General features: G+C 37.1%; 1 protein-coding gene across 2 annotated transcripts in view; it reads left to right on the forward strand.

The window, feature by feature from the left end:
- LOC102960535 (melanoma-associated antigen B18-like) overlaps window positions 1–15,383 on the forward strand; it is a 144,386-nt gene that overhangs the window by 122,950 nt on the left and 6,053 nt on the right. The gene's annotated exons all lie outside the window — the stretch shown is intronic.

Below are 15,383 nucleotides of genomic sequence, written 5' to 3' on the forward strand. Positions count from 1 at the left end.
GCATGTTGGTTTGTTTTATTTGGTTTTTTTCTTTCTTATTTCTCCATGATGTCTTTGTTTGAAGTTGATGTGTCTGATTCAACTATAGCTTGGTCATTCCCAAGTGACTTTTCTTGGTGTTTGTCTTTGGGTTCTTTATCCAGTCATCAGTCGAATAACCAGAAAAAGAAAGGAAAGAAAAACGTTTCATTCAAATAGTAAATGATTTGGCTTAGTAGATGTATAAAAAGGAATTGTTGGCTGAAACCGTTATTGAAATTTTTAAATATAATTTCTGTATTATATACTTCTCTGTATATATTTAGTTATCTATATATCCTATACCTCACTGCTATGAATATTTCAGAGCTTTCTTTTTTTCATTTTTTAATGTTTGTTTAGTTTTGAGAGAGAGAGGAAAAAAGCATGAGTGAGGGAGAGACAGAGAGGGAGAAAAGATCCAAAGTGGGGTCTGTACCGACAGCAGAGAGCCCAGTGCAGGACTCAAACTCACAAACTGTGAGATCATGACCTGAGCCAGAGTCAAAGTCAGATGCCTAACCAACTGAGCCACCCAGGCATCCCTCAGAGCTCTCTTACTCTTTAAATTCGTCTACACTTTTAAAAAGGTCAAATCATAAAAATGGAGTTTCAAAAAACTCTCCAGTTGCTAACATAAAACTCACATTGAAAGACCTAGATTAAAACTAAAGTTTAATAGGAAATACTTATCTTGATTTAAAAGCCCAATGTCCTTTTAATGACTAATTTTCTTCAAATGACAACAAGTGTACACAGGCCTCCCTAGTTACCACAACATTAAATGTATGTGCAGTAGAACCAGAAATAAGTCTGGAGAGATTTTCCTAAGTATTGGAAAGGCATGACTCTCATAAGCAGTGAAGAAGTTAATCACTTGAAAGCTTGTTGATTTGTTCAGACAAAATAAATTTTTATTTTTATTTTATTTTACTTTATTTTAATTTTGGAGAGAGAGTGTGAATGGGAGAGAATGGCAGAGGGAGACAGAGAGAGAGAGAGAGAGAGAGAGAGAGAGAGAGAGAGAGAGAGGGAGAGAGGGAGAGGGAGAGGGAGAGAGACGCAGAGAGAATGCATGAGCACAGAACCTGATGCAGGTCTCGATTCCACAACCCTGGAATCATGACCTGAGCCGAAATCAAGAGTCAGATGTTCAGTCGACTGAGCCACCCAGGCTGCCTGAAAATAAATTTTTAAATATCATACTCATCCTAATGCTGAGCCTGGTCTCTTACATTATACATAATAGGATTGCAACAGTGCCCATAAACCATGTACCACTGAAAATAGAAAAGGACCTCCCTAATGCAAATACCAAATATTACACATTAATCACATTATGCTTTGCCATCAATTTTGTATTTACATATAAGTACAATGCACATAGCCATTTTCTTTTGAATGAATTTTAGGTGCATTTAAAAAATACATTATGCTTATGGACCCTGACATTTTTAAAAGCTGTTCAAGTTGAAATCAAATTAGAGCAAACCAGTTGATACTCATTTTAATCGGAACACAAATGGCTCAATGTAGGAGAAGCCAGTATTGAGTTGTTCTACTTTGTCACTGTAATGTGCATTAAATGTGCTGTCCTTCACACAGCAACACAATGCTACCATTAACAGAACATCTGCTTTGTGCTGTTTTTCAAATGTGACAGTGAGGTTTTTCTGAAGCACATACACCATAGAACTTAATTTCACCCAGTTCTCTAGATACCTTAACTAGAGGTACTGGGTATATAAGTTAAACTCTTCACAGAATGTATTTATTCATTACTTTATTATGCTTGTAGTTTCACAATATTCTGAGTGAATTAATGTATTCATTACCACCAAATGAGAACTTACTATCCCTGCTAATTAAGAGTAAAAATGTTTATTGGGTATTCATAGGAAGGGTAAGCTCCGGTACCAAAATGGTAACAATTTTTATGTATATTAAATAGAATTATGGGTGCTTAAATTCTTTTCTAGATACTCTAAGTCTTCTCTAATGGGTAAACTTCTCTACCCATTCTTTAAACGCTGGCTTGCCTTCATATTTCTTATCTCACCCTGTACTCTTTTCCTTCTCATTCATGTTCATTGCTTCCATTTTCAAATACCTGCTCGTGACTTCAGATGTGCATGTCAAGGCCAGACCTCTCCTCTAACATTCAATTTCACATATTTCTGCTTACCTGATATCTTGCCTTGAATATTTACCAAAGGTGCTTCAAACAGAACCTTTTTAAAATTGAACTCGAATTCATACTTTGAAATTACATACATTCTTATTCCAAGTTTTGGTAAATTGTACACTGGTAGAATCCCCAATCTCAGCAGGTGACGCAAGTGTGCACGCACGTGCACCTGCCAGGGATAGAAGCAGGCATTTTTGACACCATTTTCTCCTATACCATCCATCTGCAAACTGGCACGTAAGTCCTGCAAATTCTGTTCATATGTGGCCTTCTCATCTAGGCACAGTTCTCCATCTTGCAATACTGTACAAGTATCCAGAATTCTTTCTCCTACATGTTTATTTAAAGTTTATTTGAGAGGGGGGGGGGAGAGAGAGAGAGAGAGAGAGAGAGAGAGAGAGAGAGAGAGAGAGAATGAATGAATGAGAATGAATCCCAAGCAGCCTCCAGGCTGTCAGCAGGTGCCTGACAATGGGGCTCGAACTCATGAACCATGAGATCATGACCTGAGCCGAAGTCAAGAGTCAGAGGCTTAAGTGAGTGAGCCGCCCAGGTGCCCCTTCCTACATGTTTTTGTTTATTTGGTTTGTTTTGTTTTTGTCTTGTTTCTGTTAATCTGTTTTCTACATTGCAGCCACATCGATCTTTAGAAAAAGCATATCTGATCAGGTCATGCCCCCGCTTTAATACCTTCAATGGTTTTATTGTCACCTGACAAAAAACCTAGACTCCTCACTGCTCTTGCCTTTGATTTCCACACTCCAACCAAAGTGGTCTTCTTCCAGTCTGTTATGAGTGCAGCAAGCTTATTGTTCAATCAGACCCTTGAACAGGCAGGTCCCTTATGGAACAGTCTTCAAAACTTACTCCACTTTTGTTATTCTAACTCACATTTATCCTTTTCCTAGACAAAATACTAATTCTTCAGGACAGGCTTCCCAAACTTATTGAATCAAATAATATCTTACTATTTTTATCTCCCGGTCCTTTACCTTCATAACCTTGAACAGTTTGTAATGACTCTCTCTCTCTCTCTCTCTCTCTCTCTCTCTCTCTCTCTCTCTCTCTCTCTCTCTCTCTCTACTGGATTTATACTTGTCTCTGCCACTAAATGATAAGCTTCGTGAAGGCAAAGTCTGCCCATATTTTGTTCATCATTTTCAGCTCCCAGCACAACCCATAGCCTAATTCTTTACAATAAATAACTGTTGAATTAAGGATTGTGATATTTTATATTCAGAAAATATTAAAATGGGGACGAAATATATGAAGTCTGGTTGGTACTCAAAGTGCATAGAATCAGATCATATTCATTTGCTATAAGAATGCATAAATCTGACTTTGAGATTCCACTTCTGATTTGAGTAAAAAAGCAACTAATTACCTATCTGATAAAAACAACATAGTTTCTCCTAAATAAGACAGCTAAGCTAAAAGCATATTTCCTAAGGGTCTTTTCAACTGAATGCTCAAGGTAGTCCTGTCATGAAAAATGTCCTTATAATAAATATCACATTAATTGTTTTCTTATAACGACTGTAAGCCTACTTTAGAGTTGAGACCACTTTTTTAACCCTCATTTTGATTATCAGAATTTTGAATGTTACAAAGAGAAAACAAAATAAAAGGTAAAAAGAGAAAAGTATTGGATAAGGTTGATTACATACAGCACACGAAACTGAAGAAGGTAGCTTATCCACTATCAGGGAGTCTTTGCCTCTTCTGACCAGAAAAGGAACTCTTTTGACAACCCTCTCTGTCTCTCATTCATTCTAAACCTTTGCTCTTTTTATGACTTTGGTCAAGTTCCTCACTATAGTAAACAGGAACTAAATACACAAATGAAAGGGTTTTTTTTTTTTTTTTTTAATCTTGCAAGCTTCCCTGTCTTCGCCTGTATAATCTTATTACTAAAACCAACACCACAGGCTATGTACGATGATGCACAGAGCACATTTCCTTGCATGTCGAGGTTCCTCAGTAAATAAGTAGTTCTGATTACTTTCATTTAAAAATATTTGTCTTGCTTCCCTACACTTGCCCCTCATATCTCTGTGACTCAATAGTAGACAGATGCTTTAGAGAATGGGTGGGGACACCTATGTACCCCATCCCATAACTCAGTGACACCTTAGATGTAAAAAGTAGTCTGGGAAACTAAGCTATTTACATTTTTCCAGTCACAACCACTTCTTTCTTAGGACACATCTCATTTGTCTGGTGGTAGTTGGTCATTTGTTTTTCCATCTCTTCTTCCCTGACCCCTGAGTGTATGTGCATGCACTGAGAGCCTTAGTTCTAACATGCCGCTAAGAGTGAAAATACAAAGAAAACAAATGAAAAACAAACCCCAACCTCTTAACCCATCAGATTTTAAATGCTCTAGATACCCTGGTATCCATTCAGAACTTTCAAACAGTATTTTCTTTGCAGGTAAAAATACACTCTTTTGACATACAACCAGAATAACCAAATAACCAAACTTTTATCTTTGCTTGGCAGGCATTCTTGTTTTCCTTAATTTCAAAAAGATATTTCCAATAATCCTTCTTTTAAAGATAAAATATACAGGCTTGTAGTGTTTAAACGAGCTGAACTTACATCTTTGGTAGGCATCCTTTTTTTTTTCCTCCTTAAATCCCTATAATTTTCCATTATCAGCCAAGGAACATTTTAGCAACTACCTGGTCAGAACTTTGATGGTGATGATGATGATGATGATGATGATGATGTTGTTGTTATTTCTTTGGTAAATTACTCCTTTCCACGTGAATTAATGGCATTTCACTTTGAAATTCCTTCTATAGTACTTATGTACTTTCTGTAAATTGTAAATTTCTTTTCCCTGGGGCAATGGGGTGGCTCATTCAGTTAAGTGTCCAACTCTTAATTTGGGCTCAGGTCATATCATGGTTATGAAATTGAGCTTCTAGTCGGGCTCTGCACTGGGTATGGAGCCTGATTAAGAGTCTCTCTTTCCCTCTCTGCCCCTCCCCCACTCACATTCCCTCATGAATGAATAAATGAATACATAAACATATAAATAAAAATACATATAAATTCATAAATAAATAAAGTCATTTTCCCTTTGTAGTAAGCACCAGACACTGACAGTAAATACTTAAAACAGGCTAGTCCACCAACCTCTCAGAATAGATTCTGAAGCCTTAACAGACAAGGGTATGGTCATGTTGAGAGACATGATGAAGGTGAACTGTCATCAAAGCCCAGGTGTCCCTGTTCCAGTTAGTTTTCCATGCATCACTCCTCATTTTGTTATATGACTGCTGCTATACCTTTGAATAGTAGGATGGAAGGGTAATTTATTGCTTCTTACATTTAAAGTTACTGTGATGGAGTGAAGAATGAATGAGTTGTAAACCTTGTGGATTTGCACTTAGTGCACTGAAGACATACAAGAGGGCTTATTCATTACTGCATACTCCATTATTGGCATGGTGCTTAGCCTTATACATATTTGTTAAATAAATGACAAGCAGAAAGAGGGTAGCTGCTGAGTTGATAACACATGAGGACATTAATGATGAAACAACAGACAGCTTAAGTTCAGTGTCTGAATGCAGCCTTTCACTTAGGGAATTAGAAGCCTCAATTTTGGCTATTGTGCCACATATCCCATTTAAGCAGTTGCCTGATGGATGCTAACAGCCATCAGGCACCATTGTTCCAAAGAAAGTAAAAAAACAAAACAAAACAAACTATAGCATTAGAGACTCGAAAACCTTTTCTTCTAAATTTAGTACAGTATATGCAACTTGGGACTTCCAGCTACTGTTATGGTCAGAAATTCTATAATCATTAATTGTTCTGGGTGTGACAGGCAGAATTTTATGATTACCCCCAATAGTTCACACTCCTATATAATTTCCTTTGAATATGATTGGATGTCACTCCCATGATTAAGTTATGTCACATGGCACAGTTGACTTTAAGAAAGGAAGATTATTCTTGGTGGACCAAACCTAATTAGGTGAGCCCTCAAAAGGAGCAAGATTCCTTCTTCCTGGGGAAAGGGGTTCAAGTGCTGGGGATTCTACATAAGGGAGATTCTCTACTGATGGCTTTGAAAATGCAGAGATACCTAAGACCCATGGGCAATGAATGCAGTCGACTTCTAGGAGCTAAGAGTGGCCCCTGACAGCAGGCAAAGAAACAGAGACCCCAGCCTATAGTGACAGATTAACGCGGTTCTGCCAACAACCTGAATCTTGAAAATGGATCCTTCCCAAGAGATCTCCTGATAAGAATGCAGCCCAGCCAAGACACTTTGAGAGTGAGGATCTGAGCAGAGAACACAAATGAGCTGCACCTACACTATTGACCCATAGATCTGTGACCTAATAGATGGGCGTTATTTTAAGCCACTGACTTTGACATAGTTCGTTATGCAGCAATGAAAAACTAAGGTACTGCATATCTCAAAGGACGGATCAATACTGATTTTTAAGACTTTCTCAAAGTTTGAATCCAATAAATATTTCTAAACAACTAGTCAGTTGTAAAACTTAGAAAGTATTTTCTTATATATACTTTTATTTCATCATTCCACCAACTCAGTAAAAAGAATATCCTTCTCCACTGTATATTTCTTTTAACATAATCTCATATAGAGTAATTTTATAGCTCAAGATCACAAAGGCAGACTATGGAATAATGCCTAGAATTTAAAGGCGAAGTAGGTGAGGAGTTAAGATGGCAGAGAAATAGGGGGATCAGATTTCCCTGGTCCCTCAAACACAAATGTATTGAGGTCAGATCACTTGGAACACCCAGGAAATCAATCTGCAGAGTGGCAGAAGGATCTCCACAGGTGGAGGGAGAAAGCTTGGTGGGATCGATGGTTGGTTCAACGAACAAATCAAAGCACACCTGGTTGAAAGTCCAAATGCTCCACCACTACAAGCAAGGAGGAGCTCTGCAGAGGAATGACCAGTAGGATAGAGTGGCCAAAACACAACAACAGAGTACACACAACATACTCCAAAAACACTTTCTGAAGTGCCAGGTCTTGGAGAGTCTATGACCCCTTTTTAATATAGTAGTACTGGCAGGTGCAGGACATGTAAAAGCTATTAAAACATGTAAGAGAAACCTAGCCAAAATAACAAAATAGAAGAATCCTCAAAAGAAAATTCAAGAAGAAATGACAGCCAAAGAATTGCTCAAAACAGATAAAACAATATATCTGAACAAGATAGAATAACAGTCATAAAACTAATACCTGGGCTTGAAAACATACAAGACAGCAGAGAATCTATTGCTACAGAGATCAAAGACCCAAGAAATAGTCACAATAAATTCAGAAATGCTATAAATGAGATGCAAAATAAACTAGATACAGTGACAGCAAGGATGGAAGAAGCAGAAGAGAGAATAGGTGAAACAGAAGATAAAATTATGGAAAGTGATGAAACTGATAAAAAAGAGGGAAAGGAAATTACTAGATCATAAGAAGAGAATTAGCTAAGACTGCATAAAATGAAACAATATCCATATCATAGGAGTTCCAGAAGAACAGGAGAAAAGGTCAGAAGGTTTATTTGAACAAATTATAACTGAGAACTACCCTCATGTGGGGAAGGAAACGGGCATCCAAGTCCCAGAGGCACAGAGAACTCCCTTCAAAATCAACAAAAATAGGTCAACACCATGACATATCATAGTGAAACTGGCAAAATACAAAGGTGAAGAGAGAATTCTGAAAGTAGCTAGGGACAAAGGGGTCTTAACCTACAAGGGTAGACACATAAGGGTAGTAGCATACCTGTCCACTGAAACTTGGCAGGCCAGAAGGGAGTGGCAGGAAATATTCAATATGCTAAATAGGAAAAATAGGCAACCAAGAATATTTTATCCACCAAGGCTGTCATTTAGAATAGAAGGAGAGATAAAGGCTTTTCCAGACAAACAAAAACTAAAGGAGTTTATGACCACTAAACCAGCCCTGAAGGAGATTCTAAGGGGGGCTTTGTGAGTGGAAAGCAGTAAAGACTACAAAAGACCAGAGACATCACCACAAACGTGAAACCTACATATAACACGATGGTAATAAATCCAAATCTTTCAATAATCACTCTGAATGTAAACAGACTAAATGGCCCAATCAAAAGACATAGGGTACCAGAATGGATAAACAAACAAGATCCATCTGTATTCTGCCTACAAGAGACTCATTTTAGACCCAAGGACATCTGCAGACTGAAAGTTAGGGGGTGGAGAACCATCCATCATGTTACTGGATGGCAAAAGAAAGCCAGAGTAGGTATACTTACATCAGACAAACTAGATTTTATAACAAAGACTGTAACAAGATGAAGAAGGGCATTATATAATAATTAAGGGGTCTATCCATCAAGAAGAGCTAACAATTGTAGGGGCGCCTGAGTGGCTCAGTTGGGTAAGTGTCCAAGTTTAGCTCAGGTCATGATCTGACAGTTCTTGGGTATGAGCCCCATGTAGGGCTCTGTGCTGATAGTTCTGAGCCTGGAGCCTGCTTCACATTCTATGTTGCCCTGTGTCTCTGCCCCTCTCCTGCTCCACTCTGTCTCTCTCTCAAAAATAAATAAACATTTTTTAGAAGGTTAAAAAAATAATAAATAAAAAGAAGAGCTAACAATTGTAAATGTGTATGCCTCCAAAGTGAAAGCACCCAAATATATAAATCAATTAATCACAAACATAAACAAATGTATAGATAATAATACCATGATTGTAGGGGACTTTAATATTCCACTTACAGCATGGGCAGATCACCCAGGCAGAAAATCCATAAGAAAACAACAGCTCTAAATGATATATTGGACCAGGTGGACTTAACAGATATAATCAGAACTTTTCATACTAAAGCAGCAGAATACACATTCTTCTCGAGTACACATGGAACATTCTCCAAAATGGATCACATAATGGGTTACAAAACAAGTATAAAAAGTATAAAAAGATTCAGATTATACCATGCATATTTTCAGATGACAACACTAAGAAACTTGAAATCAACCACAAGAAAAAATTTGGAAAGCCCCCAAATACACGGAGTTTAAAGAACATCCTATTAAAGAATGAATGGTTCAACCAGGAAATTAAAGAACAAATTAAAAAATATATGGAAGCAAAGAAAAATGAAAACATGACAGTCCAAATCCTTTGGGATGCAGCAAAGGCAGGCCGAAGAGGAGAATACATTGCAATTCGTCCCTATGTCAAGCAAGAAAGGTCTCCAATATACAACCTAACTTTACACCTAAAGGAGCTAGAAAGGCAGTAGCAAAGAAAACCCAAAGCCAGCAGAAGAAGAGAAATAAACAAGATTAGAGCAGAAATAAACAATATAGAATCCACAAAACCAGTAGAACAGATCAGTGAATCCAAGAGCTGTTTTTTTAAACAATAAACAAAATTGATGAACCCCTAGCTAGACTTCTCAAAAAGAAAAGAGAGAGGATCCAAATACATAAAATCACAAATTAAAGAGGAGAGATCACAACCAACACCAAAGAAATACAAACAATTATTAGAGAATACTATGAAAAACTACATGCCAACAAACTGGACAACCTGGAAGAAATGGAAAAATTACTGTACACTCACACACTACCAAAACTCAAGCGGGAAGAAATACAAAATTTGGACAGACACATAACCAGCAAAAAATTGAATTCATTATCAAAAATCTCCCAATAAATAAGAGTCCTGGGCCAGATGGCTTCCCAGGGGAATTCTACCATATATTTAAAGCAGAGTTAACACCTATTCTTCTCAAACTGTTGCAAAAAATAGAAACAGAAGGAAAGCTTCCAGACTCATTCCATGAAGCCAGCAGTACCTTGATTTCAAAACCAGACAAAGATGGCAGTAAAATGGGGAATTACAGGCCAATATCCATGATGAACATGGATGAAAAAATTCTCAACAAGATACTAGCAAATGGAATTCAACAGTACATTAAAAGAATTATTCGCCATGATCAAGTGGGATTCATTCCTAGGCTGCAGGGATGGTTTAGTATTCAAAAATCAATCAGTGTGATACATCACCTTAATAGAAGAAAGGATAAGAACCATATGATCCTGTCCATAGATGCAGAAAAAGCATTTGACAAGATACAGCATCACTTCTAAATAAAACTCCTCAAGAAAGGCTAGACAGAACATACCTTAACGTCATAAAAGCCATATATGAAAACCCCACAGCTAACATCATCCTCAGTGGGGAAAAACTGAGAGCTTTCCCCATGAGATCAAGAACACATCAAGGATGTCTACTCTCACCACTGTTGTTTAACATGGTGTTGGAAGTCCTAGCCTCAGCAGTCAGAAAACAAAGTGAAATAAAAGGCATCCAAAATGGCAAAAGAATAAGTCAGACTTCACTGTTCACAGATGACATCATACTCTACATGGAAGATCTGGAAGACTCCACCAAAAAACTGCTAGAGCTGATACAGGAATTCAGCAAAGTCATAGGATATAAAATCAATGTACAGAAATCAGTTGCATTTCTATACACCAATAAGGAAGCAACAGAAAGAGATAACAGAGAATTGATCCCATTTACAATTGCATCAAAAACCATAAGATACCTAGTAATAAACCTAACCAAAGAGGTAAAAGATCTGTATGCTGAGAACTATAGAAAGCTTATGAAAGAAATTGAAGAAGACCCAAAGGAATGGAAAAACATTGCATGCTCATGGATTGGAAGAACAAATATTGTTAAAATGTCGATACTACCCCCAAAAATCGACACATTCAGTGGAATCCCAATCAAAATAGCATCAGCATTCTTCACAGAGATAGAATAAACAATCCTAAAATTTGCGTGGAACCATAAAAGAGCACGAATAGCCAAAGTAATGTTGAAAAAGAAAACCAAAGCTGGAGGCATCACAATCCCAGACTTTAACCTGTATTACAAAGCTGTAATCATTGAGGCAGTATGGTATTGGCACAAAACCAGACCCATAGATCAATGGAATAGAACAGAGAACCCAGAAATGGCCCCACAAATGTATGGCCAACTAATCTTCAACACAGCAGGAAAGAGTATCCAACGGAGAAGACAGTCTCTTTAGCAAATGGTGCTGGGAGAACTGGACAGCCACATGAAAAAGAATGAAACTGGACCACTTTCCTACACCATACACAAAAATAAATTAAAAATGGATGAAAGACCTAAATGTGAGACAGGAAACCATCAAAATCCTAGAGGAGAAAGCAAGTAGCAACCTCTTTGACCTTGGCCACGGCAACTTCTTACTGGACATGTCTCTGAAGGCAAGGGAAATAAAAGCAAACATGAACTATTGGGACCTCCCCAAGATAAAAAGCTTCTGCACAGCAAAGGAAACAGTCAACAAAACTAAAAGGCAACCAACGGAATGGGAGAAAGTATTTGCAAAAGAAATATCAGATAAAGGGTTAGTGTCCACAATGTATAAAGAACTTCCCAACCTCTGCACCTGAAAAACAAATAATCTAGTGTAGAAATGGACAGAAGACATGAACACTTTTCCAAAGAAGACATCCAGATGGCAAACAGACACATGAAAAGATGCTCAACATTGCTCACCATCAGGGAAATACAAATCAAAACCACAGTGAGATACCACCTCACACCAGTTAGAGTAGCTAAAAATTAAGAACTCAAGCAACAACAGATGTTGGTGAGGATATGGAGAAAGGGGAACCATCTTGCACTGTTGGTGGGAATGCAAACTTGTACAGCCCTCTGGAAAACAGTATGTAGGTTCCTCAAAAAATTAAAAATAGAATTACCCTACAACCTAGCAGTTGCACTACTAGGAATTTTTCCAAAGGATACAGGAATGCTGATTCGAAGGGGCACATGCACCCCAATGTTTATAGCAGCTCTATCAACCATAGTCAAATAATGGAAAGAGTCCATCAACTGATGAATGGATTAAGAAGATGTGATATACACACACACCACATCTTCATACATATATATGTATATATGGGTATACACACAAACACACACACACACCACATCTTCATACGTATATATGTATATATGTATACCCATATATACCCATGTACATACGTACATATGTATACCCATGTATGAAGGTGTGGTGTGTGTGTGTGTTTGTGTGTATACCACACATACACACATACAATGGAATACTACTCAGCAATGAAAGAATGAAATCTTGCCATTTGCTACAATGTGGATGGAACTGGAGGGTATTGTGCGAACCTAAATAAGTCAGTCAGAGAAACACAGATATCACATGGTTTCATTCAAATGTGGAATTTGAGAAACTTAACAGATGATCATCGGGGAAGGGAAGGAAAAATAAATAAAAACAGACTGAGGTAAACCATAAGAGACTCTTAAATACAGAAACCAAACTGAGGGTTGATGGGGGTGCAGAATATGGGTGATGGGAATTGAGGAGGGCACTCGTTGTGATGAGCACTGGGTGTTGTGTGTAAGTGATGAATCACTGGATTCTATTCCTGAAGCCAAGACTACACTGTATGTTATCTAATGTGAATTAAAAAAAGAAAAGAAAAAATAAAATTAAATAAATACATACATAAATAAATAAATAAATAAAAACAAGGCAAAGTATAATTAAATATTAATGCTCTTAGTGTGTGAGGCCAGGATCAGTATTAAACACTGAAGACTTACCAGCACTGGGGCTAGGTTAAGGCAACTGAGGCATTTACCCTGAGCTCAAAATTTAAGCTCTGGGGTAGACCAAATTAGAATTAGTCTAAGCAGGCAACCTGGTAAAATCTTTGGAGAAGGGTATGTGCTGACTTGATCAGAGGCGCAAAAGAAAAGAATCTCATGGTGAAAAGGACCAGTTTGGATGACTACGAAAACTCTAAGACTCATACAAGTAAAACTCCTTGCGGTGAAGGTTCCAAGACTTGGGATCCTTTTCAGATGAGGATCTATAAGTGACTCATTGATTTGCACAGTCCTTCTGAGATTGTTAAACAGATTACTTCCACCAGCATTCAGCCAGGATTGAGGTTGAAGTCACCATTGCAGATGATTAAATCAACCTTTTTAATAAATTATTAGTTGTTAAAAAGAAAAAAAAAAGTAAACTGGCACACTGACAGATTAGCTACATAGAAAGAACACAGAAAGTATATTCCTGCAAAGAAAACTAGCTTTGAATAAATTACAGTAAAATTTTCTGTTTTCTAAAATTAGAACTATCTGTAGGCACAAGTATTATGTCATGTGACAAAGACTAGGGCCTGAACATGGATTATTCCAGTGCTACTCATTAATAATTATTAACTGATTAATTATTCAGCCGTTATTAACGGATGGAGTTCTCAAGCAAGATTTTTTTGTTATTTAAAATGACAAAAAATTACAATTCTGAGCTAAAGAGTTTACTGGAATTAAACAAAGAGATCTAGCTTTCTTTATCCATATATCTGTCTCGCTAGGCAGTAAAATGGGCCAACTATAAAGGCTTGCCTCAAGAAAACAAAATGGAAGATAACAGAAGGTTCTACCTTTAGATATATTTCAGCTTATCTCAGAAGAAATGACAGAATTCAAGAATTACAATTCAGCAGCCCCTAATGGATTAATGGATGACACTGACCATCCTCAGTGACTGCCAACAACACTACAAAGGAAACAACAGATGTTACGTGCCTCCTAATGGAATTAACACATTGTCACTTCAGGAGTGATTTTGCCAACAGAGACAAATCAATAAAACTTAATCTGAACAAGCTTCTCATTATAACTATTGAACATTATTGATGCTGACTGTCAAGTATATTGAGTTATTTTATCCCTTGTAATGTTGTATGTGATTGGCAATTTCTATTATAAATATCATTTCTTTACATTTGAAAACCCAAGTAAAATGAAACAATTTTTAGCAAAATATAAATCACTAAATAGGTCCATAAAGAAATAGAAAACTTTCATTGAACAATACAACCTGAAATTGTAGTCCTGATACATTTTCAGGGCAAATTTTGCTCTCAAAATGTACCATGACCAGCCAGGTTGAAAGGTCATTACACCAAATGATGAAGGAAAAGCTAATCACCACATTAGGTAAGCTCTTACAAGCCATACAAGAAGATGGGAAATTACTCAACCACTTTAACAGGCTAACTGTCCTTGATACAAAGACTAGATGGGTATGCCCCAAGGCGGGTGGGGGGCGGGGTGGGGGGGAGGGAAACTCGAGTGAAGCTCACTCATATACATATTCTAAATAAATTCATAGCATATCCAATGCAGCAGCAAATTAAATGAAATAGGCTGTGTCCAAGGAATGCAAAGATCATATCACATTGAAAAAAACCTGTGAATTGGAATTCACTATGTTAACAGAAAAGAGAAAGCATTTTATCCTGTTCTGAAAGTAAAAAACCTTTGATAAAAATTCAACCCTAGTTCATGCTAGTAACTTTTAGCAAACATATTAGAATGGAATTTCCATATTGTAAAATCAACAGCACATATATGTAAAGGATGAAATGTTCAAACATTCCCAGTATGGTCAGGACAAGACAGAGAGGTGTGGTACCATTTCTACTGTTCAAGTTGAGACTCTATTGCATAGCTAATATATAGCCATATGTAGCAATACCAAAATAAGTTATGGATTATGAAAAGAGATTATCAGATATCCTAATTAAAAACTCCAAAGAAATTGGCTGTCCAATATTTAAATGTATAAGGAACTTTAGGAAGCTGATATAGATCACTACAGCAAAATCAGAAGCCGGGGTGCCTGGGTGGCTCAGTCAGTTAAGCATCCAACTCTTGACTTTGGCTCAGGTCATGATCCGAAAGTTTGTGGGTTTGAGTCCCCCATTTGGCTGTGCACTGAAAGAGTGGAGCCTACTTGGGATTCTCTTGCTCTCCCTCACCCTGCCCCCCCCTTTCTCAAATAAATAAACTTAAAAAAATAAGTCTAGCCACACAAAATAAATAACAGGTTATGTAATGGAAAATATACCATTCAAAAGAGTAGCAATATCCAAAATATACCTAAAAAAAAAGAACTAGGAAATATATACATGATCTTTATGGAAGCAAATATAAAAAAATTTATTAACAGACTTAGGTAAAAGAAGTCTCAAATAGAGCAATATACCATGCTTATTTATGGTGAACAGAATATCCTACAGATGTC

Source organism: Panthera tigris, chromosome X (genome assembly GCF_018350195.1).
Source record: "Panthera tigris isolate Pti1 chromosome X, P.tigris_Pti1_mat1.1, whole genome shotgun sequence".
Lineage (NCBI taxonomy): Eukaryota > Metazoa > Chordata > Mammalia > Carnivora > Felidae > Panthera > Panthera tigris.